Below are 27,702 nucleotides of genomic sequence, written 5' to 3'. Positions count from 1 at the left end.
GAGGGGCTCTGTCCATTTGCAGCCTGTGGTCCCATTCCTGCAGCATGGAGTGAAATCAGTGAGTAGCCTCCTGCCAGTCTCAGTGTGACAGACATGGGCAGAGTTTGATGTGAGCTCTGGCTCCCTGTCCCAGTCTCTGATCTCACTGACCTCAGCAGCAGCAGCAGCAGCAGCAGCACAGTGAGACACCGAGCTCCCACCTCCCCCAGCTTTAACTCTGCTCAGTCACACAATCACAGAATTGTTACAATGCACAAGGAGGCCATTCCACCCATCCTGTCTGCACCAGCTCTCTGAATGAGCAATTGACTGAGTGTCATTCTCCTGCCTTCTCCCTGTCACCCTGCACATTGTTCCTTTTCAGATAATAGTCTCATTCCCTTCGGAATGTTTCATTGAAGCTGCCTCCACCACACTCTCAGGCAGTGCATTCCACACCTTAACCACTCACTGGCTGAAAATGTTTTTCTTCATCTCACTTTTGTTTCTTTTACCAATTACTTTCAATCTGTGGTCTCTCCTCTCAATCCTTTCTCAATTGTGAACATTTTCTCCCTGTTTACTCTGTCCAGACCCCTCCTGATGTTGAATTCCTCAAACACATCTCTCAGCCTTCTCTTCTCCAAGGAAGACAGTCCAAATTTCTCTGTTCTATTTTCATAACTGGCATTATTCATCCTTGAAACTTCCACGTTTTTTTAACATGTCTGCAAACTATTCACATCCTTCGTGAAATATTCACATCCTTCGTGAAATATTCACCTTATCTGTTCCCTGTATTCCTATTTGCCTGCATGTGGCTAAAATTTCTGTCGACCTTTCCTATCCATGTTATAATCAGATTCGCCTCTACGACTTCCTCTCACAGTTCATTCAATACATGCACTGCCCTCTATGTGAAAGAGATGCACCTCAGGTCCCTTTTGAATCTTTCCCCTCTCACCTTAAACGTCTGCCCTCTAGTTTTGGACCCCCCTTCCCTGGGGAAAAGACCTTGACTAGTCACCTTATCTGTGCCCATTATGATTTTATAAACCTTTAAAATGTCACCCCGTAGCCTCTGACCTTCCAAGAAAATAGCCCAGGCCTAACCAGCCTCTCCTTATACTCAAACCCTCCAGTCTCGGTGACATCCTTGTCATCCTTTTTACACCCTCTCCAGTTTAATGACATCCTTTCAATAGCAGCGTGACCAGAAATGTGGCCTGACCAACTCCTATACCCAATGCTCTGACTGGCAATTGTAACCAAATGCTTTCCTCACCACCCTGCCCACATGTGACTCCAGTTTCAAGGCACTATATGCCTCCACCCCTCGATCTCCCTCTTTGATAACACTCCCCATTGCCCCATAATTAACTGTGTAAACCCTGGCCTGGTTTTTGTACCAAAATGTAACACCTCCCTATTATCTCAATGTGGAATGTAAATGTACTCTCAAATAGCCTTCATCACTGCCACTATGCCACCAACTTTGGTGTCATCTGCAAACTCACAAACCATGCCCCCTATATTCTCATTCAATTCGTTTCTATAAATGACGAACAATGATGAACCCAGAACCAATCCTTTTGCCACATCGCGGTCACAGGCTTCCAGTCTGAACAATAACCTTCTACCACCACTCTCTGTCTCCAACCATCAAACCAATTTTTTACCAATTGGCTTGCTCTCCCTGGATTCCATTTGATCTCACCTTACTAACCAGTTGTCCATGTGATAACTTGTCAAAGGCCTTGCTAAAGTCCATGTAGACAATGTCTACCACTCTGCCTTCAGTTATCAACTTGGTCATGTCTTCAAAAAACTCAATCAAATTTGTGACACAATTTCCCACTTACAAAGCCATGTGGATTATCCCTAATCAATCCTTGTCTTTTCAAATGTGTGTAGATCCTATCTTTCAAAATCCCTTCAATAACTTACTCCCCACTGGTATCAGACTCACCGGTCTATAATTCCCTGGGTATTCCTTGCAGACCTTATTAACTAACAGCACAACATCAGTCAAGCTCCAGTCTTCCAGCACATCACCCGCGGCTGTTGATAATACAAACATCTCTGCAAGGGGCATCGCTGTCTCTTCCCAAGTTTCCCACAAAGTGCTGCGATAGACCTGATCCGGTCCTGGGGATTTATCTACTTTAATGAATTTTAAGATCAGATTACAGCACCTCTTCTTCTGTAATGAGGACTCTTCTCAAGATATCAACATTTATTTCCCAAATTTCTTCACTTCCATGTCTTTCTCAACTGGAAATACTGCGGTAAAATATTAGATTTGTGACTCATCCATATTTTGTTTGAACAAGAAATGGAAATTTCTAAATGTGAGACATTTGGAGGTGGCACACGGGATACGATCCATGGTCCTGACTTTACTCTGAATTGTCCTTTGTCCTTTTCCACTGTCTCCCTAAACCATGTGATACAATGATCACTCTTCTCTAAATGTCCTCTCACTGAGACTTGATCTACTTGAGCCTCCTCATTCCCAAGATCCAGGTCTAGCAGAGCCTCCATTCCCATTGGACTGGAAACATACGGTTGGAGAAAAATCACCTGAGCACACTCTCACAACTCTGGCCCTCTCTGCCCTTCACACTGTTGCTATCCCACTCTATATTCTGGTAATTAAAGTCCCCCTTCATGTTTGCACTTCACTGTAAATTCCTTCCAGGTTTGTTCCTCTCCATCCTTCCCATTAGTTGGTGACCTACAGACTGCACTGAAAAAACTGATTGCACCTTTTTGTTCCTTATCTTGAACCGAATCGATTCTGTCCTTGACCCCTCTGGGACATCCTCTTTCTCGAGCTCTGCACCGATCTCCTTAACCAATCCCACACCTCTCACCCTTTCCCCCCTTTCCTAGCTTTCCTGAATGCTTTGTATCCAGGAATATTGAACACCCAGTCCTGTCCTCATTTCAGCCTCATCGTTTACAGTAACAACATCAGATTTCCGCTTAGCAATCTGTGTCTGAGCAGGATTCTCCTGCTCCTTGGATGATGCCTGACCTGCGCCGCTTTTCCAGCAACACATTTTCAGCTCTGATCTCCAGCATCTGCAGTCCTCACATTCTCCTGTGTTCTGTCACTCCCCAATGTTATTTGTTTCTATAAATGATGAACCCAGAACCAATCCTTTTGCCACATCGCTGGTCACAGTCTTCCTGTCTGAATAATAACATTCTAATAACACCACTCTCTGTCTCCAACCATCAAACCAATTTTGTACCAATTGGCTTACTCTCCCTGGATCCCATTTGATCTAACCTTACTAACCAGTTGTCCATGTGTGCAGTCCCATACAGTCAACCAGATTTAGAATTTATTACTCTCTCTCCCTCACTCTGACCTTGCCCAAGAAGTTACTATTCGTTATTCTCGTGTATCTATCTCCCAGGATTCTGTCTTCCTTGGTGTTCCTCCCTGATATTACCTCCTGGTTCCCTCAGACCTGCCAAATTGGTTTAATCCCTCTCCAACAGCACAAGCAAGTCACACCACAAGAAGCTCAATTCCTGCTCTGTTCAGGAGCAACCCATCGAGTCTATAGAGGTCGCATCTCCCGTGGAATCATTCCCAATGTCCAATATCTCAAACCCTCCCTCCTGGACCATCTTTTCAGCCTCACATTCACCTATTTTATCCTCTTATTCCTATCTTCACTTGCATTGGTCGCTGGGAGTAATCCAGAGATTCCTACTTTTGAGCTCCTGCTGCTAATTTCCTCCCGAGCTCCCTAAATTCTGACTGCAGGACTACATCCCTTTCCTCCCTCTGTCACTGGGACCGATATGGACCACGATTGCTGCCTGTTCCCCCTCTCCCCTCAGTGTGCTCTGCAGCAGCTCAGTGACATCCTTGACCCTGGCACCAGGGAGACAACACACCATCCTGGATTCCCATCTGCAGCTGCAGAAACACCTATCGATTGTCCTCAATCTCGAATCTCTTCTCACTATCGCTCTTCCAGTCTTCCTTGTGCCCCTCCCCCGTACAGCTGAGCCCCCCATCACCACCATGGTGCCATAGACTTGGCTCTGGCTGCACTCCCCAGATGAACCATCATTCTCATCAGGATTCCAAACTGAATCCTGGTTCGCGAGTGGGATGCACTCGGGGATTTCTGTACTAGCTGCCTGGTCCTTTTGGACTGTCTGCTGCTTCCCCATTCCCTCTCTCCCTGCATACTTTGAAGGTGCAGAGTGACCACATCTAGAAACATGCTCTCCACGGAGCTCTCAGCCTCACGGACGCTCCGCACTGACACCAGCTGCTGCTCAAGCTCCAAAACCTGGAGTTCCAACTGCTGTCACTGACCACACTTCCTGTACTCATGGTATTTCAGGAGGTGGGAAGTATCCTGAAGTTCCCACATGGAACAAGATGAACCTCTCTCCATTCCCTGATTACCTCCTGGCAAAGTTCTGATGACAAACAGCTCCAGCAGGGCTCACAATCCAGTGCTTTCAGTGTTCTTGGGTTTTGCAGAGCCTCTTCAAAAAACATCAGAATTAGGCCATTCACCCCATCAAGTCTGCTGTGCCATTTGGTCATGGCTGATGTGTTTCTCAAGACCATTGTCTTGCCTTCTTCCCATTATGTTTGATTGCCTTGCCAGTCAAGAACCTATCAATGTCCGTCCTAAATACACTCAATGACTTCACCACCACAGCAACGGATTATCCTTTAACTCTGCGGCTGTGCCCACTGGCCCAATTTTCTCTTCCTTGTGGAAACATATTCTCCAAGTCCACTCTATCCAGACCTCTCAGTATTCTGTTAGTTTCAATGTGATCTCCCCATGTCCTTCTGAACTCCATCAAGTCCACAGCCAGAGTCCTCAACCGCTCCTCATCAGACCAGGCTGTCACTCCCAAGGTCATTCTTATAAACCTCCTCTGGACCTCCTCCAATGCAGGCACATCCCTCCTTAGATACAGGTCCCAAAACTGTTCACAATATTCCAAATGCAGTCTGACCAGAGTCTCATACAGCCTCAGCAGGACATACCTGCTCTTATATTCTAACTCAGTTGAAATGAATGATAACATTACATTTGTCTTCCTAATTGCTAACTGAACCAAATGTTCACCTTCAGAGTGACCTGAAAGAGGATTTCCAAGTCCCTTTGTACTTGGGAATTCTGAATTTCCCCATTTAGAAAACAGTTTGAGTTTCTATTCTTCCAACCTAAGGGCATAACCTCACACTTTCCCACATTGTATTACATCAGCCACTTCTTTGCCCACTCTCTGAGCCTGTCCAAGTCCTTCTGCAGCCTCCCTGCTTCCTCAACTCTCCCTGTCCCTCCCCTCATCTTTGTGTCATCAGCAAATTTAGGAACAATGCCCCCAGTTCCTTTTCCCAGATCGTTAATATATAATTAATTGTTACATGAATAGCTGAGGTCCCAACACTGCCCCCTAGGTATCTGCTGCCATCTGCAAAAGACCCATTTATTCCCACTCTCTATCCATGCCAGTACCGGGCCCCAAACCCCATGGGCTCTTATGTTATTTAACAGCCTCCTGTGTGGCAACTTGTCAAAGGCCTTCTGGAAATCCAAATAGATCATGTCCATTGGCTCTCCTTTGTCTAACTTGTCATTAACTCCTCTTACTAATCGAATTCCAGCTTCTCCCTCTCGAACTGCAGGGTGAATTGTATCACATTATAGTCACTGCCCCCTCAGGGTTCATTCACCTTCAGATCCCTAATCAGGGCTGTCTCATTACACATCACCGAATCCGGAATTATCTGTTTCCTCGTGGCTCTACCACAAACTGTTCCAAAAAAGCCTCTCATAGACATTCCATGAATTCCTTTCCTTGAGATCCATTCCAACCTGACTTTCCCAGTCCACCTGCATATTGCAGTCCCCATGACTATTGTAATAATCCCTTTCTTACATGCCTTTTCTAACTCCTGATTTATTTTCTGATTCACATCCCGATTACTGTGAGGAGGTTTGTACATAACTCCCATCAGGGTTTTCGTTTCTTTGTGGTTTCTTAAGTTGACTTTCACAGATTCTATGCATTCTAACATTATATTTACTCTTGCTGTTGATGTAATTTCAATTCTAACTGACAGAGTAAACCCGCTCCCCAACACCCCAACCTGCCCATCTACCGATCATTAGAAACGTAGAAACATAGAAAATTGCTGCAGGAATAGGCCATTTAGCCCTGAGAGCCTGCACCACCGTTCAATATGATCATGACTGATTATGCAATCTCCGTATCCCATTCCCACTCTCCACCATATCCCTTGATCCTTTTAGTTGCAAGTGCCACATCCCTCTTGACATATGTCTCACAAACTGGCCCCACGACCTTTCTGTGGTAGAGAATTCCACAGGTTCACAACATCTGAATAACCTAGCCCGTATTTGTGATCTTTGACCCTGAGTTTTGGATTTCCCGAATATCGGGAACATTCTTCCAGCATCGAGCCTGTCAAATCCCATCAGGATTTTACATGTTTCTGTGAGATTCCCCTCATTCTTCTAAATCCCAGTGAGTACAAGCCCAATTGATCGTATGTCAGTCCTGCTGTCCCAGGAATCAGTCTCATGGACCTTCGCTGGACTCCCTCAATAGCAAGAGTGTCCTTCCTCAGACTAGGAGATCAAAACTGCACACAATACTCAAGGTGAGGCCTCACCAAGGCCCTGTTTAATTCTGCAAGACATCCTTAATCCAATACACAAATCCTCTCACTGTGAAGGCCATTAGCTTTCCTCACTGCCTGCTGCACCTGCATGCCCCCTTTCAGTGACTGTTCCACCATGACACCCAGCTCTCATTGCACCTCACCTTTTCCTAAACTTTCATCATTCATTAATAATCTGACTTCCTGTTTACCACCAAAATGGATGCTCACATTTACCCACATTATATTGCATTTGCCAAGCATTTGTCTACTTAGCCAGCAAAGTAGCCAGCAAAGTTACTTGTCCAAGTAACCCTGCAGCCTCTTGGTATCCTCTCACACCACACACTGTCATCCAGCTTCGTGTCATCTGCAAGTTTGCAGGGATTGCATTCAATTCCTTTGTCCATATCATTTATGTATATTGTGGACAGCTGGGGTCCCAGCACTGAACCCTGTGGTACCCCACTCATCACTGCCTGCCACTCTGAGAAGGACCCATTTATTCCAACTCTCTGCTTTCTATCTGGCAACGAGTTCTCTCTCCATGTCAATACATTACCTCCAATACCATGAGGTTTAATGTAACTCACTAATCTCTTGTATGGGACCTTGTCAAAAGCCTTTTAAAATTCCAGATACACACTATCCACTGAGTTCTGAGGGAGGGTCACTCAATCCGAAACTCTAACTTCGACTGTTCTCCACAGATGCTGCCAGATCTGTCGAAATATTTCATCAATTTTTGTTTTTGTTGTCCACTGATTCAGTCTTGTCCACTCTCAACTGATCACATCCTCAAAACCTTCCAGAAGATGTGTCAGGCCTGAATTACCTTTCGTAAATCCATGCTGACTTGGACTGATCCTGTCACTGCTTTCCAAATGCTCGGTTATTGTATCTTTAATAACTGATTCCGGTGTTTTCCTCATGTATAATTCCTCATTTTCGCACTCCCTCCTTTTATTAAAAAGTGGGGTTATATTGGATACTGTCTAGTCCATTGGAACTCTGTCAAAGTCGACAGAATGCCAGAAAATGATCACCAATGTGCCCACTATTTCTACACCCACTTTCTTAAGGACTCTGAGTTGCAGAGCATCAGGCCGTGGGGACATATTAAGTTTTGATAGCATCAGCTTCTCCAAGACCATTTCCTGACTAACAAGGATTACCTTCAGTTCCTCCTTCACACTTGACCCACTAACCCCTCACATTTCCTTTCAATAGGATGTGCATCCCTGGATATTTAGTTCCCAGCCCTGATCCCCTTGCAGCCACGTCCCTGCACTACAGGGTCATTTACCTTGTTTCATATACTCGATGCATCAAAGTACAACACCCTCAGTCATGCACTGACTGCCTCCTTCTCATAGTTATCTCCTTCAGAAATCACAGAATCCCTTCAGTGTGGAAGCAGGCCATTCAGCCCAGACTGACCGTCCAAATAGTATCCCTCCCACCCTACAATTCCCATGGATAATCCTCCTAACCTACACATCTTTGTGACAATGGGAGGAAACCCAAGTAGACATGGGGAGAATGTGTAAATCCCACACAGACAGTCAGTTGGAATTGAGTCTGTGTCTCCGGAGCTGTGAGACAGCAGTGCTAACCACTGATCGACCATTCCACCCTGCGGTGCCTCAAGTTCGATTCCTGATCCTTTCCATACTCTTTATCCTATTACTTGGTCTGGATGCTTTTATAAAGTGTCCTGAGACCCTACCTTCTTTAATTAGTTTAAATTCATCGGAAGCTTTATTTACATTGGTTTGTGTGGTACCACTTTGTCTACATTATTCCGAATGGTTCGTGCATTAAGAGACAAAGCCTTTAAGTTTGTTCTAGTATTGAGCTTCCCTGCACTTTTACTTTTCCTCTGTACAATATGACATTCACAATACTCTGTCCCTTTCCTTTTATTTTCTGGTAACAATCAATCCCATCACTACCCAGTAATCCTCCCTTCTCCTTTAACTTTCATTTCCTCATTTTCCATCCAACTGTTCCAGTTACTTACTCTTTGAATCATATTCAGGCTGATATTTATCCCTGAACAAACATTCCTCAAAATGTTCCTTGGTTCATTGTTACTTGTGGGATCTTGCTGTGTACAATCTGGCTGCCACATTTCCTTCATTACAACAGTGACCACATTTCAAACAAGTCCCACACGGTCTGCAAATGTCTTGGGTACAGCATGGATCTTTCTTTTCTTTGGATGAACTGGGAATCTTTCAGATGTGAAAAATGCCGTTCCAATGTTGCACAGTCCTCCTCCTGAACTACAGTTTCTGCTTTGACTCTCTCTTTTGTGAAAACAGACCGGAAGTTTTCACAAGGAACCATTGCTCCATCTTCCACCACTGCACACAAGTTCCCTTCCTGCTCTCGAATGGGCCTCATACCATTCCTTCATTCACTTGTTCTTTCTGTGATTATCAACATCACTGGGATTTCCTTCACTTCATTTGGACACATTTCATCCTGTCAGCTCTTTGCTTTCCTCAGGTCCTGGTAAATTTCACCCCTGCATTTTGTCTTTCACCCCACTTTTACCCAATCCCTGCCCTGTTTAGTAAAATGGTTTTGGTCCCAAATGAAAACTTTTCCACTTGCTCCATGGTTCTCCATTTCCATCCCTCCTCTCAATCTCACTGAGTTCTGATCACTGTCACTGAAATGCTCCCCCATTGAGAGCCCTTCCAACTGCCCACATTCATTCCATAAACGATGGTCCAAAACTGTCCTTCTCTTTCACCATCATCTTCTCAGGAGCAATTAGGGATGGGCAATAAATGCTGGCCCTGCCAGTGACACCCACATCCCAAGATGCACTTTAAACAATGTCTGTTCTTTTATGGGGTTTGTTAGGAGTTGGCAACAAATGTTCAAAATGGATTGTTTTGCCAGTTCATGATCGGAGAGTTAAAATCCCTTCAAAAGGCAGGGATTAAAATTGCTTCTCTTGTTTTTCAGGCCGTGACAACTCACAGCCCAAGCTGACCCTGCTGCCCCTCTCCCCGGAGCAGGTCAATGCCAAAGGCACTGCCACCCTGGTGTGCCTTGCCAATCACTTCTATCCCGATGAGCTGGAGGTGCAGTGGAAGAAGGATGGTGCAGTCATTTCGGACGGGGTTCAGACCAGCAACTACCTGCGAGCTTCGGACAGCACCTACAGTGTCAGCAGCCTGCTGACCCTCTCTGGGTCTGGCGGGGAGTCCAATGCTCACCTTCTCCTGTGCCCTCACCCACATGACCCTCCCCTCTCCCCTCAGCAAGAGCATCAGGAGGTCAGAATGTGTGTAGAGTGTTTGAGACAGTCCACAGAGGAGACACAACTTTAAATAGAATAGGGCTGAGCTGGCAGGTCAAAGGTTATTGTCAGCACTGAATTTCAACTTTCTTCCTTCTTGGGATTGGCTTGGCGACACTTCTGAGGTTCAAGGGTTAAGGCAGGTCATTGCAATCATCAAAAAGAAGCTTTACTCTGTATCAAACCCCATGCTGACCCTGTTCTGGGAGTGTTTGATTGGGTCAGTGATGACCTGTGATGCCAAGTCAAACCTCTTGAAAATGCTGAAGACTGTCAGCTGTACAAAAACAATGTGAACCTCAGAAGTCTCTGCTTCAGTAAAACAGACCTACTTCCTGCTCAGCCGTCAGTTCCAATTTAAGGTTTTGTCACTGTTTAAAGGAACAGGACTCTTAGGTTATTAAGAAAATCTCCACAAGTGTTTTCCTCAAGCTCCATTGTGGCTGTGAATTTGTGCAGCTTCCTCTGTCTGGGCTGTTAATTGCAGTCTGTTTTCTGTCAATGTCAATCTGGAAAAGGGAATAAAGATGAAGATGATTCAGTCTCTGTCTCGTGTGTGCTTTGGGAATGGCCCGAGCTGAAGCCTCAGGGAAAGCTGTGTGAAGTGTTAACCTCCACCCTCAAGGCCTGGAGAATGAGGGGGAGAATAGAGGGGACAATGGGGTCCCCGGAGCAGGAGAGCAATGCTACTATTGTGTCCAGAAGGGGTACTTTCAGCAGGAATGCACAACCCCAAGGAAGTCTTTCCCAATAAATGGGGAAAAGAAGGAAGGCAGGAGGGGACAATGGGGAACACAATAATCTGATGGAAATTCCCCATCAACGCTCACCCTCCCTTAGGCACAGCAAGATCACAAGCCAAGAAATTCAAATCAACTGTTAGGGTTCCCAGTGGCTCTGGCTCCCTATATTGATGAATATGACAAGCAGGACCTTGTTACTCAGAATAACAATTGCACAATAACAATTTGGGAAATAAATATTCCATAAATTAGACCTGGGTTTTCTTTACTCTTCAAATGAGATGAAATTGTCCCGTGTGTCCCTGGGGTCAGATTGAGAATGTTCAGTCTGGGGGAGTCTGGGAGTCATGGCTGGGGAGGACAGTCAATGATAAACTGGTTCCACTTTCTGTTGCCATATTCTGTAGCCCCTGGGCCATCTCAGTGAGGATTATCCAGGGCTCAGGTTGGATTCCAGAGCAGCTCATTGTCCTGACTGTTGTATTCCTCAGTCCACATGTGGCTCCGGCAATCTCACTCCATGGCTCTAGTATCAGTGGGGACCCATGGGGCTGAAATCTTATCCAAAAAGACCCTCACACAGCGGGGAGGCTGCTCGTGGCTCAGAAACCCCTTGGATTCAGTCCCAGATTCCACCGTGGCTCTTTCATTCAAACACAGCATTAACACACTGACACCACATTCAGAGGGCAATCCTGAGATGGGGCATGTTTGGTTCTTGATTCCAGTGTGAGGAAATGGGGGCTGGGTGTGAAATGTCTCGTCTGAAACTGGTGGAGGTACTTTATAATGAAGAATAGAAACTGATGTCAGAATAAAGTCAGGTATTGATGGGAGTGAGGAATATCTCGGTGATCTGTCTCCAGAATCCACAGACTACACATATCCTTCTGTCAGACCCTGAAGGCTGAGAAACAGCTCCTTGACATTTAATATTTCTCCAACTTTCCTAGAAAAGGTGAAAATTTTTCTGCATCAGTGATTCCCTGGGACAGGACCTTTTAAAAAGGGCTGTGGGAAGGGAACTGTTGCCTCTCAATGACAAAGCCAATGGAAGGATGTGGAGCTGGCACTGTGAAATGTTAGGGCACAGAGGATGACACCAGAAGCAATTCAATGTTGTCACTCTCTCCTTTGCAATTGCTGAACTGGTAATAATTGGTTTTCCCTCACAATTTGCTCTCTTGTATTCGATCCACTTGCCTTTCTTGCTTTGCTTCTTTTGACTTGAGTCTGTGGGTAGCTCCATCAAAACCCAATTTCCTCACTCTCATCCAGGCCCCTGAAGAGATTAGAGACAAAACAAACTGCAAATGCTGGAATCCAACATTGACAAGGAGGAGGCTGGGAAAACACAGCAAGCCAGGCAGCATCAGGAGGTGGAGAAGTCAACGTTTTGGCTGTAACCCTTCTTCAGGAATGGGGGTGGGTTGGGGGGGGGGGGATGATGGGGAAGCTGCAGATAAAGGGAGTGGTGGTGGCAGGGATAGTTGAAGATAGGTAGAGGATACTACCTGATTGGTTGATGGGAGGGACGAATACAAATTAATCTCTCCCATCGACTAATCAGGTCATACTCTCCACCATTCTCAACCGATCCCTACCTCAACACCCTGCTCCGCCCCATTCCCTTTATCCCTTTTTCCAATCTTTCCTCATCACACAGCCCACTCATTCCAGGGATCAATCGGGTAAAATTCCTGTGAACCACCTCCGATGCATTTATATTCTTCCTTCAATAGGGAGACCAAAACTACCCTCAGTATTTGAGATGTGGTCACACCAATGTCCAGGAATAACTGAAACATCACAGTCTCACTTTCTGGTCTTTAAGCATGCCTACTCTTACTTGTACCAGGCTTCTTACTGTCCATGTCTAATTGCCCTGGCCCTGGTGGTGATTAACTGCCTTCTTGAACCCCTGCAGTACGTGTGCTGTTGGTAGACCCACAATGTCCTTAGGAAGGGAATTCCAGGATTCTGACCCAGTGATGATGTCGGAACAGGTTCATATTTCCAAGTCAAACTGGTGAATGACTTGGAGAGGAACTTGCTGGGGTGATGGTCCCGTGTACCTGCTGCCCTTGTCCAAATATAAGTGGTCATGGGTTTGGAAGGTGCTCTCTCAGGATCTTTGGTGAATCTCTGCAGTGCATCTTGTAAATAGTACACAGAACTGTTACTGAGCATCGGTGTGGGGGGAATGCATGTGTGTGAATGCGGTTCCAATCAAGTGGGTAAACTTGTTTTCAACAATATTTAAATAAAATAATATAAAACTGCATAAAATTAAATATAAATAAAAAATTGCTGCCTTTTAGATAAAACATCACTGAACCCAAAAAGTTAATCCTCCTCTTCCCACAGAGGCTGCACCTGTTGCCTTTCTCCAGCATCGCACTTCTTTTTGAGATTTGCAGTATTTTTGTTTTGTATCTGTTTTAATGCCATTGGTTATAAGAGAAGCATTGGTCAGCACACTGGGGAGATTTTCCCTGAGATGGTCACAAATCCCTTATATTGACATCGACCTGAGAGGGCAGTGGTTTAACCGATCATCCAGCAGATGGCGTCTTTGCCTTTGCCAGCCTCAGGATAGTGCTCCAGTGTCTGGAGTGGGGCTTGAAAGCTGCAGGATCAGGTGACGGTGTTAACACTGAGGCCGTCTATTCTTTTCTGGGATGTGGGTGTCACTGGTAAGACCAGCATTTGTTCTCCATCCCTACCTGCCCCGAAACTGAGTGGCTTGTTTAGCCTTTCAAATAGCAGGTAAGGGTCAGCCACATTGCTGGAGTCCTGGCAGAGTCAGACATCTACAACAGGTCTACATGAACAAGGCCCTTTGGCCCAATGAGCCAAAGCCAGTCAAACAACCACCTCGCTATTCTAATTCCATGTTCCAGTACTTGGCCCGTAGCCCTGTACACCTTGGCATTACAGCTGCACATCGAAATACTTCAATGTTATGGGAGATCTTCTGCCTCAACCACCCTTACAGGAAGTGAGTCCCACACTGTCACCACCCTCTGGGTGAATGTGTTTCCTTATGTTCCCTCTTAACTTTCAGCCATTTACCTTTAATCTATACTCCTCTGTTCATTGATTATAACATAACCCCATGTCACCAAGTCACCCTTTATTGACACATGAACAGTCCTTGACTGTAATGCCTCATAGAGAGTCAGGCACCGGAGGCTCGGGGTCTCTGACACTCAGCCTGTTTATGTCAGCGACGATTCTCCACGTTATATCCTGGTAACGATTTGAGCTTTTCTTGTGAAACCCAGTTGGGAATTTTAATGGCATTGAATCTCCCACACACTCCCACCTCTCTTGATGCTCACCCTTGTCTGGTTAATTCTTCCCATTTCCTTCTCTTCTTTCAGGCCATTCCATTTCAGTAAAGTCTGTGATATTTCTATGGAGGATGTGCACTAGAAACCGCCATAGCTCCCAGCCCTTCAATAGGGGGAAGGCCAATGTTTGCAGCAAGCCTGGACTGTGCCCTTGTGTACCTTGTCTGAAGGATTCCATGTGATCTGTCAGTCTCCATCCCAGCCTGATAACCATCTCGGACATTGGAAGGAAATGCCCAGGGAGCAGGTTAACGTGGTGCAAAAAGCCTTTCAGCTGAAGCTTCAGTGTTTGCGCTCAGTGTGCATTATCACTTGCTCACTGCTCCCCTTTTACACGATAATGGAGAGAGAACTCTTGTTGATGCAGTTTTTTTAATGTGTCAGGATATTGAAAGCTGTGAGCACAGAGCAGTCACGTTCACGGGCAAGATGGTGCGGTCCCACAGACAGTAAACGAATGACAAGACAAATCTGTTTTGGTGGCACTAGTTGAATTTTGAGCAGGGCCCCCGAGGGAATCTCTTTTAGATTGGGATCTTGTCGAGCCCCCTGAAGTGGGGGTGGGGGTGGTCAGGGTGTGGTGGTGGTGGAGCGTCAAATGATGGAGCCAGAGACTGTGCAACTTTCAGCAGTGCCCCGCAGTCTCAGCCTGGATTCTGTGCTCTCATTTCTGAGGTGGCTTTCAATCCGATGACCATTTTGACGATGAGGCAGGAGCATTGCCCATGGAGCCACGGTCAGTAACAATGTAAACTGTGTGGCTCTGAAAGCCTGAGTCTGCATCTCAGCTCAGAAGGATATCAGCTCATTCATCAAATCTGTTTCTGCCCCTCTGCAGGCTGACCAGGCTACCGGTGCCTTTCCAACACTCCCACGTTTCCTCTTGTGGCACAGCTCATTCTCCAGAGGAATAGTTTACTCGGAGTCGAAAAGTGTGATGCTGGAAAAGCACAGCAGGTCAGGCAGTTGTGCTCAGGCCGAGGACATGACCTTGTCCCTCTGTCAGATCCTCTTCGAGAAACGCATGGCTCACCACCGCCCTCTCCAGGACAGTTAGGGAAGGGCAAAACCCACCCCATCCCAGGAGAAATCAAAATAAATTACCTGTAATTCAAATTATCAAATTGGTGAGGCTTGAATTCATCTCTTTGAAAGACTGGAGCCTCGGTCAGAAACAGAGCCATGACATGGGTGAACCTGGTTTGTCAGACTGCAAGGTGGAGTGTCCTTCGGATTGACACTGGGCTCAGCAAAAAATGAACTACACTCAAAGATCTAACAACTGGCTATCAAAGCGTGCCCCCAAACTGCACAGAACAGCACTTGAGGCTTTGCGCTCCCGTCTCCATCCTTGCTTGTTGACCTTCCCTGGGAAATATCTGGGAAGCACCTGACAGGTCATTCCCACTGGAATCCCCTGGAATGCCTGTGGGTTTATTCTCGGATAATGGAAGGAGTCATTACTCATCGTCCTCAGTTGAAGTGCACATTCTCTATAGTTACTAGAAGGCAGCTGTTTCACTGTGCCTGAACAATATAAAGTCAGAAGGCACACAACACCAGGTTCTAGCCCAACAGGTTCATTTGAAATCACAAGCTTTCGAAGCGCTGCTCCTTCATCAGGTGTACCCCAGTCCACCATCGGCATCCCCACGTAACTGAACAGTACAAATAAACTGGGGCTCTGTGAGGATCTAATTGGCTCCATCTGCAGAAACAAGGCGAGAGAGAGAACAGCTTTCGGACCAGGATACGTATCGCACCACAATGAAAATGCTCTGCATGCTATGATATATCAAAAAGAAGTACTTTGGTGTGACTTTTGATTGTCTTCAAAACAAGTGCTGTTTTGTTCATTCTGTGATACACGGAGACTATGTCAGTATTGGGTATCACAAAGTATGTTTCCTCCATTAAACACTTCCTAACACACTCTTTCCATCTTGCTCTACTCCTTACTGACTCTTAGACATTACCCCTGCTCCCTCACTCCATCCCAGTCCCAGTCCCAGTGGAATTGATGGCCGGAGCTCATGACCCCGCACTGTGTGAAGGTTGGTGTGAAGTGAGGCCAGTGTGTTGGAGTTTGGGCTCCTGCCTCAGGCCCAGGTGTAGGTGTCTGTTCAACAATCTGCACATTGTCCTTTTTCTCTTTCTGAATGAACTGGATCAAGTTGCAGTAACAAGCTGGCAACAAGGTGTCTTGTCTAAAATGTCCCCAGCATTAAATACAGAACTGGCTTAGTCACAGGAGACAGAGGGCAGTGATGGAAGGATGGTTTTCAGAATGGAGGACTGTGACTCGTGGTGTTCCACAGGGAACTCTGCTGTATATGGTCTACATAAATGATTTGGAGGAAAGCGTAGCTGATCTAATTAGTAAGTTTACAATTGATACAAAGATTGGTAGAATTGCAGAAATGAGAAGGATTATCTAGGATATGGCAGAATAGAGATCAGTTGGATGCTTGGACAAAAAAATGGCAGAGGTAGTTTAATCCAGACAAATGTGAGGTGATGCATTTTGAAAGGTGATGTACAGTTGGGAATTATACAGTGAATGGTAGAATCCTTTGGAGTATTGATATGCAGAAGGATCTGGGTGTGTATGTTCACAGATCACTGAAGGTGCCAGCACAGGGAGGTAAGGTTGTAAAAAAGGCTTATGGCCTGCTTGCCTTCATTGGAAGGGGCATTGAATATAAGGATAGACAAGTTATGCTGCAGCTTTATAGAACTTTAGTTCGGCCACACTTGGAATATGGCATTCAGTTCTGGTTGCATACAATTGCATACAGTCCAAAAAGAAGAATGTGGATGTTTTGAAGATGGTGCAGAAAATGTTTACCAGGATATTGTCTGATATGGAGGGGGGGGGGGAATTGTAGTTCTGAAGAAAGGTTGGAGAGACTGAGTTTGTTTTCACTGGAATGCAGGAAAATGAGGTGTGTCCTGATAGAAGCTGACAGAGTTGTGAATGGGATTGGCAGAGTGGAAAATATGAGGCTTTTTCTCAGGGTGGAGGGGTCAAATACTAGGGGACACAGGTTCAAGGTGCAGGGGTTTGGGGGGAATTAATTGTAAAGAGATGTACAAACCAAGTATTTCAGACAAAGGGAGTTGAGTACCTGGAACACACTGCCAGAGGAAGGGGTGGAAACAGACACAATAGAAGTATTCAAGAAATACCTGCACTAATGCATGAATAGGAAGGGAATAGAGGGATATGAATCCTGTAGGTGAAGACAGTTTCAGTATAGAAGGGCAAAATGTGTCAGCATAGGCTGGGGGGGCCGAAGGGCCTGTTCCTGTGCTGTATTGTTCCTTGTTCTTTGGTCCCTGCTGTTGAATTGGATTCTCGGGAGCCAGCTCCATATGAAGAGCCTGTTCTCATTCTTTTGTTGGAGTTCATGGGGCAGCTGCTGCTTCCTTGCTACGTCACTGATCAAACCAACAATGTGGGAAAGCCTTTTGATATTTTAAATACACTGTCTGCAGAAAAATGTTTGGCCGAGGTTTTAATATTGTTTAATAAGGTAATGACATCAATACACCAGTGTTATTTACAGCTGGGAACATTTAACATCATAGTCCTTGTTTTAAATGGACTCTCACTCATGGTAATACAGTTTTCAATGTTTCTCTCCCTTTACGTGTTATGAAGAGATTTGCCAACATGTTTTGGTGAGGACAGTGCATCTTCATTGGAGGATTGGAAGATGATATCTTAAGGACACATGCACTAAACAACCCCACCACCCTGTGGCCGACCATTTCAACTCCCCCTCCCACTTGCTAAGGATATGCAAGTCCCTAGGCCTCCTACACCGCCAAATTGAAGCCATCGAACAACTGGAGGAAGAACACCACATCTTCCAACTTGAGACCCTCCAATGACACAGAATCAATGTTATAGAGTCATAGAGATGTACAGAATGAAAACAGACCCTTCGGTCCAACCCGTCCATGCCGACCAGATATCCCAACCCAATCTAGTCCCACCTGCCAGTACCTGGCCCATATCCCTTCAAACCCTTCCTATTCATATACCCATCCAAATGCCTCTTAAATGTTGCAATTGTACCAGCCTCCACCACATCTTCTGGCAGCTCATTCCATACACGTACCACCCTCTGCATGAAAAAGTTGCCCCTTAGGTCTCTTTTATATCTTTCCCCTCTCACCCTAAACCTATGCCCTCTAGTTCTGGACTCTCCAACCCCAGGGAAAAGACGTTGTCTATTTATACTAGCTATGCCCCTCATAATTTTTTAAACCTCTATAAGGTCACCCCTCAGCCTCCGACGCTCCAGGGAAAACAGCCCCAGCCTGTTCAGCCTCTCCCTGTAGCTCAGATCCTCCAACCCTGGCAACATTCTTGTAAATCTTTTCTGAACCCTTTCAAGTTTCACAACATCTTTCCGATAGGAAGGAGACCAGAATTGCACGCAATATTCCAACAGTGGCCTAACCAATGTCCTGTACAGCCACAACATGACCTCCCAACTCCTGTACTCAATACTCTGAATGTTGATGTTACTTGTTTCCTCATCTCCACTCCCCCCAGCTTATCCCAGATCCAACCCTCCAACTCGGCACCACCCTCTTGAACTGTCCTACCTGTCTATCTTCCTTCCCACCTATCCACTCCACCCTTCACTCTGACCTATCACTGTCACCCCCCACCTCCACGTACCTATTGCAATATTCACGACCTTCCCCCCAGCCCCAATTCCCTCCAATTTATCTCTCCGACTCCTCACTCCCTCCTCCCCATTCCTGATGAAGAGCTTATGCTCAAAACGTCGACTCTCCTGCTCCAGCGATACTGCCTGACCGGCCATGCTTTTCCAGCACTACACTATTTCACTCTGTGCTGTGGTAACAGTGTGTTAAAGCCCAGTGCAGGTCATCCATCATCTCAATCAGGTCACAGGGTCTAAGGTTGGTCAGTAATGTCTGGCCCCAGAACAGTAACACTGACTGACTGGAGACAACCCAGATCAAGTCCCAGTGAGAGTGTTATTGACCTTCACACTCAAAGCCCACCAAGGAGGTGGTTGTTGTTAGTCTCAATGTTGCCACAGATTAAGTTCTCCCAGAGATTCATAATTCATTCTAGATTTTAAACAAGGGAGGGACGTTGTGGGGAGACAGATGGGAAGGCATGGAGAGGAAACAAAACAGAGAGAGAATTGCACTTCTGTTACACCATTCATGAGCTCAGGATGTTCAAAGATGTTTTACAGCTAATGGAATACTTCCAAAGTCTAGTCATTGTTGTAATGTGGGAACTGTGACAGCCCATTTACTCTCAGCAGGCTCCCACAAGGATCTCAGGGATAGGACGCGGAGTGGAGAATAGGATGGAATGGCAAGTGAAACCCAAGCAGCCAATGAGGCCTGAGTATGAGGCTGGGTGGAAGGGAGATGTCAAAGGAAATGGGCTTCTTAAAATTCCTTCATGGGATGTGGGGTGCACTGAATGGGCCAGCATTTATTACCTATCCCTAGTTGCCCTGGTGAAGTTGGTGCTGAGTTGCTTTCTTGAACCGTTGCATCCATGTGCTGTAGATAGACTTATGAAGCCCTTAGAGGGGAAATTCCAGGATTTTGACCCAGTGGCAGTGAAGGAACAGTTCAAAGTCAGGATGATGAGTGGCTTGCATGGAATTTCCAGGGATTGGTGTTCCCATATATCTGCTGCCCGTGTCGTTCCAGACTGAAACGGTCATGGGTTTGGAAGGAACTATTTTAAGGACATTTGGTGAGCTGGTGTTAGTGGTACAGTTGGCTGAAAATGATCACACCTCTACAGCCATGGTCATTCCCTTTCTTCTTGCATCTGTCAATAAATAACTCCTGGTCAGTAATATCAACAACAACAACTTGTATTAATATAGCATCTTTAATATAGTAACCATTCAAAAGGTGGGGACATATGGTGTTTGTGATGGTGACCAAAAAGAAACAAAGAGCTCATTCTAAGAAGTGAGAGGGGTTTTTGGAGGAAATCCCCGTGCTGAGGGCCTGGGAGACTGAAGGCACAACTGCCAGTCATGAGGGGGAAGGCCAGATTGGAGAGTTTGGGAGATGGGGGAGGGATTGAGGATAACCAAGTGGTCCATTATATCGTCTCCCCCACCTGCTGGGAAGAGGAATCGGGAGGCTGGGCAAGGCACCACCCAGAGGCTGGAGGCTGTTACTGCAAGCAGGGGCCAAACCAGTTCTGCTGTGAGAAATTGGGGCAGGAGGATGCTTCCAATGCCAGTCCATCCTTTCTTAAATACAGGGACCAAAACTGCACACAGCACTGCACGTGCAGGCTCATTAACACCCATTAGAATTGGTACAAGATTTCTCTATTTTTAAATTCCAACCCGCAGCAATAAAGGTTAAAATTCCATTCACCCCCACCCAGTGCCCGAGAGGTTTGGGGGTGGAGGGGGGGGGGGGTGGGGTGGGAGGTTGGGGGTTGGGTGGGGGTTGGGAGTGGGTTGGGAGGGAGGGGTGAATGACAGCATTCCCCGACAGAAGGAATGCTAAAAATACTATCACTATAAGAGTGAAAAGGTGGGGTGGGGACAGTGACAGTGACCCCCTCTACAGAGAGAGAGGGGAAAGTACACTGACACATTTAGAACTGTATTATCACAAGTGAGAAATCAAACAACCACCCACTCCATCATGAGTCTTCCCACATTGTTGGTTTGATCAGTGACGTAGCAAGGAAACAGCAGCTGCCCCATGAACTCCAACAAAAGAATGAGAACAGGCTCTTCATACGGAGCTGGCTACCGAGAATCCAATTCAACAGCAGGGATCAAAGAACAAGGAACAATACAGCGCAGGAACAGGCCCTTCGGCCCTCCCAGCCTGTGCTGACATATTTTGCCCTTCCTCACTGAAACTGTATTCACCTACAGGATTCATATCCCTCTATTCCCTTCCTATCCATGTCTTCATCCAGGTATTTCTTAAATGCTGCTATTGTGTCTGCTTCCACCACCTCCACTGGCAGTGTGTTCCAGCCCCTCACCATCGTTTGTGTGAAATACTTACCTCACACATCTGTTTTAAACACCCACCAGTTCCCCGCCCACCCCCCAACTCGAACCTGTGTCCACTAGTAACTGACCCCTCCACTCTGGGGAAAAGCCTCATATTTTCCACTCTCTCCATGCCATTCACAATTTTATAAACTTCTGTTAGGTTGCCCGTCAACCTCCTGCATTCCAATGAAAACAAATCCGGTCTATCCAACCTTCCTTCAGAACTAAAATCCTCCATATCAGACAGCATTCATGGTAAATCTTTTCTGTACCCTCTCCAAAGCAGCCACATCCTTCTGGTCATGTGGTGACCAGAACAGTATGCAAATGTTCCAAGTGTAGCCAAACTAAAGTTCAGTAAAGCTGCAGTATAACTTGTCTATCCTAATACTCAGTGCTCCGACCAATGTAGCCAAGCGTGCCATTGGCCCTTTTTACTACCTTAGGTGCTGCTACCTTCAGTGATCTGTGAATATACACACCCAGATCCCTCTGCATATCAATACTCCAAAGGATTCTGCCATTCACTGTGCAGGTATTCTGCCACGTGCTTCATCTTTCAAAATGCATCATTTCACATTTATCTGGATTAAACTTCATCTGCCATTTTCTATCCATGCATCCAATTGATCTATGTCCTGCTGTATCCTCTGATAATCTGAGCATTAACTGCAACTCCAGCAATCTTTGTGACATCCACAAACTCATCAATTAGACTAGCCATGTTTTCATCCAAATCATTTATGTAGACCATGAACAGCAAAGGTCCCATCATTGATCCCTGTGAAACCCCACAAGACACAGCCCTCCATTCTGAAATCCATCCTTCCATCACTACCCTCTGTGTCCTCTGACTCAGCCAGTTCTGTACCCAGTGCTGGGAACATTTTAGACAAAACACCTTGTTGACAGCTCGTTACTGCAACTTGATCCAGTTCATTCAGAAAGAGAAAAAGGACAATGTGCAGATTGGTGAATAGGCCCCTACACCTGGGCCTGAGGCAGGAACCCAAGCTCCAACACACTACACATGAAACTTAAGACAGAGTGGGGTCATGAAGTCTGGCCATATGTTCCTCTGGGACCAGGACAGAGTGAGGGAACAGGGACAATTGTAGAAGAGTCAATAAGGATTAAAGCAAGATGGAGAGGATGTTTTGGAAAGGGGCTAGAGGAGGAAATATACTTTTTGCCACCCATCGCTGACATACTCACCGTGTATCACCTCATGAATAAAACAGCACACTGTGAGGACAATCAAAAGTTACACCAAAGTACTTCTTTTTGATCTATCATAGCATGCAGAGCATTTTCATTGTGGTGCAATTAGGTATCCTGGTTCAAAAGATGTACTCTCTCTCTCTCCTCGTTTGTACAGATTCAGCCGGTTAGATCCTCACAGAGCCCCAGTTTATTTGGACTGTTCTGTAATGTGGGGATGCCGATGGTGGACTGGGGTACACCTGATGAAGGAGCAGCGCTTCGGAAGCTTGTGATTTCAAATGAATCAATTGGGTTAGAACCTGGTGTTGTGTGTCCTCTGACTTTGTATTGTTCGGGCACAGTGAAACAGCTGCTTTCTAGTTACTATGGAGGACTTGCACAGCTGCTGAAGACTATGGGTAATGACTCCTTCCATTAGCCGCAAACACACCAGTAGTCATTCCAGTGGATTCCAGTGGGAATGACCAATCAGTTGCTTTGACCTCGTTCCCCAGTTAATCAGGCCATGGCTGACCTGGAATACATTCTCCCTTTGTCCTGTAAACCGTACTGCCCTGAGAAAATGAACATTGAAACCCAACCTCAACAGCTTTTTATTTTGGATTGAGGGTTCCAGATTTCCATCACTCTGTCGGAAGGAATTTTTCCTGAAATCGTCTGAATTACAATTTTAACAACCCTCTTGTTCTGGACTCTGGCACTGGAGAAAGCAATTTACATCAACATTGTTTATCATCTCTGGGGATAAGTCTCGCTGATGTAACCTGTTCTCTCTCATTAATAGTTTCTGATCCGAAGGTGACATAACAGGCTGGATACTGAGAGGGTGGATCCTATTATTAGGCAGATGAGAACTGGAGGGCCGGTTTAACACAAAGCAGTCTCCCATTGAAAAGGAAGGAGGGGTTTTCTTGCTGAGGGTTGACAGTCTGTGGAATTCTCTTCTCTACATGGGAATGGAGGTTCACTCGTGGAGTTGGCACAAGGTTACAGTAGACAGATTGTTTGATGAACAAGGCAATTAAGGATAATGGGAGGGGGTGGGGAAGCAGAAAGTGCAGGTGAGACCATAAGCAGTGATCATCTTCATTGGCAAAGCAGCTCCCAAAAGGCCTGCTCCTGCTCCTGGGTCCTATGTTCTGGCAGAGGCTGCAGTAATCCTGGACCCCCATCTTCCCTTTGTCACTCACCGACAAAAATGTAATTTTAAAATGAACAAGACCAACCCAACTCTTGTTGCAGTCTTTTTCTTTGCTGGCTTTTAATTTTAACAGGGTTTTAGAAACACGTCATTTGTCTTATGTTGCAGTGGAGACAGGCACAAGGCAGTGAGGCCTCAGAGAACACCGAGAGCTTTCACTCTGCACAACAAGGCTGTCAGCACAAGCACCTGGTGACAGGATTGTAGGGAGTTGAAAAGGAGAGAGTCACGGAGAAAAGAGACCTATAGTTCAAAATAAAACCTCTTCGTATATTCCCACACTCTAATGAATTAATGTTAGAGTATTAGAGACCCAGAACGGTGAGAGTGTGGTGGCTCAGACGCTAAAAGGCAGACAGCAAGGAGCTGCATTATTCCTTCTCATTATTATTTCTGCTTCATCATTGGCGAGCTTCATAATTATTGCCCACCCCCAGTTGCTTGGACTAAGTTCTTTGCTGAGGCAGATCATGGGGTCATTAAAAATGGATCATGTCACAGTGGGGCAGGAGTCCCAGACCGTGCTCCCTCGCCGAAAGAACATTCGTGAACATCACATTGATTTTCATGTCTTTTTTTGTACAGATTCCAGTGCCTCCCTTCCCAGATATTACATGGCTCATCACCGCCCTCTCCAGGACAATTAGGGAAAGGCAACGCCCGCCCAATCCCAGGAGAAATCAGGAGAAATGATGTAAAATTAAAATGATCAAACTGCTGAGGCTTGAATTCATCTCTTGAAAGACTGGAGCTTCGGCCAGAAGCAGTGCCATGACATTGGTGACCCTGGTTTGTCAGACTGAAAGGTGGAGTGTCCTTCGGATTGACACCGGGATCAGGCACAAAATGAATTACACTCAAAGACCGAACACACGGCCCCCAAACTGCACAGAACAGCACTTGCGGCTATGCGTCCCCGTCTCCACCCTCGCTGTTGCCCTTCCCTACCTATCCTGGAGAGGGCGGTGGTGAGCCATGAGTGTCTCAAAGAGGATCTGACAGAGGGACAAGGTCATGTCCTCGGCCTGAGCACAACTGCCTGACCTGCTGTGCTTTTCCAGCACCACACTTTTCGACTCCGAGTAAACTATCCCTCAGGCGAATGGGCTGTGGCACATGGGAAAACGTGAGTGTTGAAAAGGCACCGGCAGTCTGGTCAGCCTGCAGAGGGGCAGAAACAGATTTGATGAATGAGCAGATATTCTTCTGAGCTGAAATACAGACTTAGGCTTTCAGAGCTACACAGTTTACATTGTTACTGACCTTGGCTCCATGGGCAATGCTCCTGCTTCAGAGTCAAAATGGTCATTGGATTGAAAGCCACCTCAGAAACAAAAGCATAGAGTCCAGGCTGAGACTGCAGTGAACTCTTGCACCATGTTATGTATGGGATGTTCATTTAAAGCCCCACCAGTACCACCCAGACCCCAATCCCTCCACCTCAGGGGGCTCGACAAGATCCCATTCTGAAGAGATTCCCTCGGGTATCCTGCTCAATATTCATCTAATGCCACCAAAACAGATTTGTCTCATCATTCATTCGCCTGATTTTGGGACCTCAGCATTTTGTCTTGTGAAGGGGATTGCACTGCGCACGCAGCTTTAAATATCCTGGGACGATTAAAAAAAACACTGCACCAACAAGAGTTCTCTCTCCATTCTCATGTAAAAGGGGAGCAATGAGCAAGTGAAAATCCAGACTGAATGCAAACACTGAAGCTTCAGCTGAAAGGCTTTTTGCACCATGTTAACCTGCTCCCTGGGCATTTCCTTCCAATGTCCGAGATGGTTATCAGGCTGGGATGGAGGCTTGCAGGAGGCTGGAAGAACACAGCAAGTCAGGCAGAATCTGGAGGTGGAGAAGTCAACATTTCGGGTATAACTCTTCTTCAGAACTGCAGGTGGGGGTAGGGGGAGCTGCAAATCAAGGTGGGATCAGTTGTTTGGGCGGGTGGAGGGGAATGGTGGAGTGGTCGGTATTGAATGATGAACACAGGTAGAGGGTTTGAAGTGGTTGGTCGATGGGAGGAATGAATCCGTTTGGTGGCTGGAAGGGAGGGTCCGTAAGTGGAATAGAATGGAGGACGGGGACAGGAAAGGGAGTTGAAAGTTGGGAAAGGGAGGCTTTTTGAAATTGGAGAACTCAATGTTGATTCCTCTGGGTTTAAGCTACCCCAGGCAAAAGATAATTATTTGTTCCTCCAACTTGCAGTCTGATTGCTTGTGGCAATGGAGGAGGCAGAGGATGGTCATGTCAGAGAGGGAATAGGAAGGGGAATTGAAATAGGCAGTGACTGGGAGGCCAGGTCAGCCTTTGTGAGCACGGCTGAGATGCTCAGAAAAACATGCCCTTAGTTTATGTTTGGTCTCACCGATGCAGAGAAGACCACAACGGGTGCACTGAGTACAATAAACTAGGTTGGAGGATAGGCAGGTGAACCTCTGTCTGACCTGGAAGGACTGGGGTCCTGCATGGAAATGGCAGGCGTGGTGTGTGTCAGCAGGTTTTGCATCTTTTACGGTTGCAGGGGAAGGTACCAGGGTTTTGTTGGGGGAGTAGGTGTGAAGAGTGGTGAAAACCAAGGATTGGCAAAGGGAACAATCCTTGTGGAAGGCAGAGAGGGGTGGGGAGGGGAAGATGTTCTTGGTAGTGGGGTCTAGCTGGAGTTGGCAGAATTGTTTGAGGATGCTATGTTGGATGTGGAGATTGGTGGCGCGTAAGGTGAAGACAAGGGGGACCCTGTCTTTATTGCATTTTGAAGGGGGGTGTTTAGATTTGGGGAGCAGAGAATGGAGGAGGTGCAGTGGAGGGCTGTCTGGATGGCAGAAGTGGGAAAAGTACATTGTTCAAAATAGGTGGACATCTGGGGCACCTGGGAGTGGAGCATCTCCTCGTTCGAGCAGATGTGACGGAGATGGAAGACTTGGGAAAACGGGACGGTGTTCTTGCAGGATACTGGCTGGGAGAAGGTGTTGTCCAGGTAGTTGTGTGAGTCTGTGGGTTTACAGTAAATGTCTGTTCCTAGACTGTCACCGGAGATGGAAATGGGGCGGTCAAGAAAGGGGAAGGATTTGTCCAAGATAGACTACGTGAATTTAAGGGCAGGTTGGAAGTTGTTAGCAAAGTCAATGAACTGCTCCAGTTCAGCCTGGGTGCAGGATGCAGCACTGATGCAGTCACTGATGTAATGGTGGAAGATTTGGGGAACGGTGCCTGTGCATGTACTGGTGAGGTGTTGTTTGATGTAGCCGACAACAAGCAGACATAGCTGGGACCCATGGCCACCCACTGGATTTGGAGGAAATGGGAAGAGTTGAAGAAGGCTGACAGATCACATGGAAATGTGTGGAAAAGGTACACAAGGGCACAGTCCAGGCTTCCTGCAAATATCAGCCTTCCTTCTATTGAAGTGCTTCTTCATAGGAGCTTCTCTATGGCGGTTTCAAGTACACATTCTCCGTGGAAATATTACAGACTTTACTGAAATGGAAAGAACTGAAAGAAGACAAGGAAATGGGAAGAATTAACCAGACAAGGGTGAGCATCAAGAGAGATGGGAGTGTGTGGGAGATTCCATGGCATTAAAAAATACCAAAGGAATTTTACAAGAAAAGCTCAAATCTTTACAAGGATATAACAGGGAGATTACTCACTGACATCAAACAGGTTGAGTGTGAGGGACCCTGTGCCTCTGGCGCCTAACTCTAACATTACAGTCAAAGACGGTCGATGTGTAAATAAAGGGTGACTTGATGATGTGGAGTTATTTCATGATCAATGACCGGGGGTATAGATTTAAGGGAAATGGCAGAAGATTAAGAGGGAATATGAGGAAACACACTTTCGTGCAGAAGGTGGTGGTAATTTGTAACTTGCTTTCTGTAAGGATGGTTGAGGCAGAAGCTCTCCCATAACATTGAAATATTTTGATGTGCAGCTGTGATGCCAAGGTGTACAGGGCTATGGGCCAAGTACTGGAACATGGAATTAGAATAGCGAGGTGGTTGTTTGACTGGCTTTGGCTCATTGGACCAAAGGACCTTGTTCTTGTAGATCTGTTGTAGATGTCTGACTCTGCCAGGACTCCAGCAATGTGGCTGACCCTTATCTGGCATTTGAAAGGCCGAGCAAGCCACTCAGTT

General features: G+C 46.2%; 1 pseudogene; it reads left to right on the top strand.

Annotated features, from left to right (window-relative positions):
• LOC148149284 (centrosome-associated protein 350-like) overlaps positions 1 to 27,702 on the top strand; it is a 989,460-nt pseudogene that overhangs the window by 432,272 nt on the left and 529,486 nt on the right.

The sequence above is a fragment of the Chiloscyllium plagiosum genome, unplaced genomic scaffold, assembly GCF_037043375.1.
Source record: "Chiloscyllium plagiosum isolate Xiang-an unplaced genomic scaffold, Cpla_swu_hap1 HiC_scaffold_9, whole genome shotgun sequence".
Classification (NCBI taxonomy): Eukaryota; Metazoa; Chordata; class Chondrichthyes; order Orectolobiformes; family Hemiscylliidae; genus Chiloscyllium; species Chiloscyllium plagiosum.
The sequence above is the reverse complement of the archived record's forward strand: the minus strand, read 5'-3'. Positions and strand labels throughout refer to the sequence as shown.